Genomic DNA, 3,137 nt, shown 5'->3' with positions numbered 1-3,137 from the left:
TATTTGTATTTTTGATATTTTGTTAAACCCATATCGCATACTAGGTGAATTGTCAGAAAATAATTCTGAGGGAAATTTTATTGCTATCACATTACGAGGCTCATTTATAATCTCAATGTGACTGTTATGCGGTTATAAATACCAATGTGACAAAAAAACTTGGTATTTTTTTCGAATTTTCTAGAACAATCTCACAGATTTCAGTAAGTTGATCGAAAGTATTTATCATTTGATGACTCTCCATGGTATTAACTCCATTTTGTCAAAAATGTCGAATGTGACTGTTTTGCAGTTATGGGCAGCCGAGTGATTAAACTTTATTTAGCTAAACCGAAAAAATAACAAAAACTGAGTTGTAAAAACTTTTATTATTTAACAAATTATATACTTTTCAACAAATATTATCTAAAAAAACGAAAAAAAGCGGTAGAGGTTGAAATACGCGTATCTGTCAAAAAAAAAAAAAAAAACAAAAAAAAAATACAAATTCTCGCGGAACTAAATGATATAGTACTAAATTCGTTTTGTATAGGTATTCCACTAAACAGCGCGAAGATTTATTAGCAAATATCATCTACTTTTCATCTCTTATGGAGCCTGGATCTAATACCGCAAAAATAAAAATATCACAGTTTGGATAAATTCATACAAAGCTTTTCATATTCTACGGTTTGATGAAACAAGTACGATGATGGGAGGATGCTTTGGCTTACGATAATTCTTCCAGTTTTTTCTTCTCTCGTGATAGTCAATTGGACGGTACTCGACTCCAAGAGTAGATCCAAACCAATTCAAATAATACGATGTGGGCCACGAGAGAAAACCCAGTCTGAGGGTCTCGACTCGGCCGCCATTATTATTATGATTGCTGATAATAACGATTCAAGACACTACTCGAGAGTGGAAAGCCATGGTTTGCAACAAACGGGAACGGGATGATTCACCTTACTTTGCGGCTTGGTTTTCCGTTTGTCTGGGGCGGTACTTTTACTTTCCCTACCATCATATCGCTGCACGAGGACGTAGACGGCGTAGTTGTGGAATAATTGTTAGATTATCTTCCCTTAATTATGAAGAGCAACAGGACTTTTCTTTTTGTGTCTTGATTGTTGGTGCTTCGTCTTCATTGTTTATTATTTGAATAAATTCTTTGAATTTTTTCTATGTACATGCATGAATTGAGGCACATTCAATTTAATAATCCACATGTTTGGTGAGGGAAGTCTTCTGGAAATGTTCATCGCTGAGAGGTTTCCAATCATTTTGTAGAATTTGAGAGATTTCTTTCTCGGTGGATTCGATGCTCTGCGATGCGGCTTGAAGCCATTGAAAGAACTCATCGCTCCACTCGGGGTTCTTGGGCCAATCGCATTCCTCTACCAGCTGATTGCGGCGGACGTACAATTGACGAAGGTTTTGCGCCGTTCGGGCAATCAGCAGAAGAGTGGCCGTTGAGATACGTTCGCGAATCATCTGAAACAATAAATTACTCGAATGAGTGTTAAATTTACATAAATCTAGGACTGGTAACAAGTCACTATTTCAATGCTACCCAGATAACCAATAAGCATTGAGATAAGCCTCGCAGTGGACTGCTTACAGCATTAGATCTGCTTGCTGTCCTATGAAAGCAAGTTCATAGCTTAACTGACATAAACCAGCACAACCACTGCTATTTAATTCCTTTCGGTTCTTAATAAGCATTGCCACTGCACGTGCTATTTTCGATTCTTAGCAAACGAAATGCTTTTTTCATTGCAGTAAGAATGCAACGAAAGAGCAGTACAGGTTGAACGTTACATATCTGACTCTATGTTTTGTCTCTTTCACACCTATGTCTCGATTCTTGCATCTGATGGAAACGATCTCAAAGGCAATTACTATCAAATATGATTGCCGGGGGAGAAACCAATTATCGCAAATTTCGAATGCTTGTTTAATTGGAATGATAGCACTTGTACCAAAATATCACTAGATAATCCTTCCTGCATTAGGATAATAATTTACCTACCCTTATTAGCTTCAATAAAATCCAATTGCATCCATGCATTCTTGCACTACAAATCAAGAATTGTTATCTCCTATTGAGACATTTTTAATTAGCTCGTAGATAATTGAATGTACCTTCGAGCAAAGCATGTCTTATATTGGGCAAAAAATCAACGCCCGACCAACATCAACTGCAGCATACTCTGTAGCGTGAAGCATCACCACCGTTCACAATCACCAGACCGTCAGTTCGTATCGCAAAACGTCAAAAATCAGCAAAAAATTATCCGCAACGAGAAATATCCATAACAATACAAGCAGCCACCATCATTGGAGAGATGCGAGAGAGGGTGGAAAAATATTGTGTTTTGGTTTGCTCTTCGCTGAGGCGTTACGTTTTTTGACAGTGAAATGCGACGTTTCCTGAAGGCGCAGCATTGAAGCAGCCCGATATTTCGCCAAAACCAGCTTTAAGAAGCACTACTGGCAGCTATACGTTCAATCAGCATTTATTGCTCTGTCGTACTAACGCATATAATGCTAATTGTATGCTGTTTTAAGTGCTTACCGGTTACTTGGGCGGTTACTTGGGTAATCTCTATTTTTTACGAATGGTCTCTTTTAACCAAAATGGACTTTGCTTGATTTGTTTGTAGTGAATCCTGATGCAAAATTCTCCTCCATTTGGTCACAAACTAACAACTTATGAGCATATTTACAATCAATTTATATAATACTAAACTTACCAACACGCTCAACTCTGGCATGACCTGGCCATTAGTACCAGTAAGCTATCGATCCGATCCTGGAACTCAACAGGACTGCTGAAATCTGGCAGCATCTCGTGCCCGTACACGGTCAGTGTAAATTTGTAAGCATCAACTGCAGCGAGCAGCTTATCCGAAGTAATCTGGAAATGAAAACAGAGGCACCGAGCTGAATTGTTGAAAAACAGTCTCATCGCTCGTGGGCAATACAGCTTCGCTATGACTGCCCACCACAAACCCAACCGAGCAACAAGCCAACAGCATTAAAATACAGGAAAACACCGCACCGGAACAGATATGGCTTTCATCCAACTCGACTCCCACTCTCGCTGGCTCAAAAAGCTCGGCTCCATACATGCAGTTACTGCCAAAATAATGTAC

Source organism: Aedes aegypti, unplaced genomic scaffold, assembly GCF_002204515.2.
Source record: "Aedes aegypti strain LVP_AGWG unplaced genomic scaffold, AaegL5.0 Primary Assembly AGWG_AaegL5_hic_scaff_186_PBJ_arrow, whole genome shotgun sequence".
NCBI classification, from domain to species: Eukaryota; Metazoa; Arthropoda; class Insecta; order Diptera; family Culicidae; genus Aedes; species Aedes aegypti.
This window is presented reverse-complemented; position numbering follows the sequence as displayed.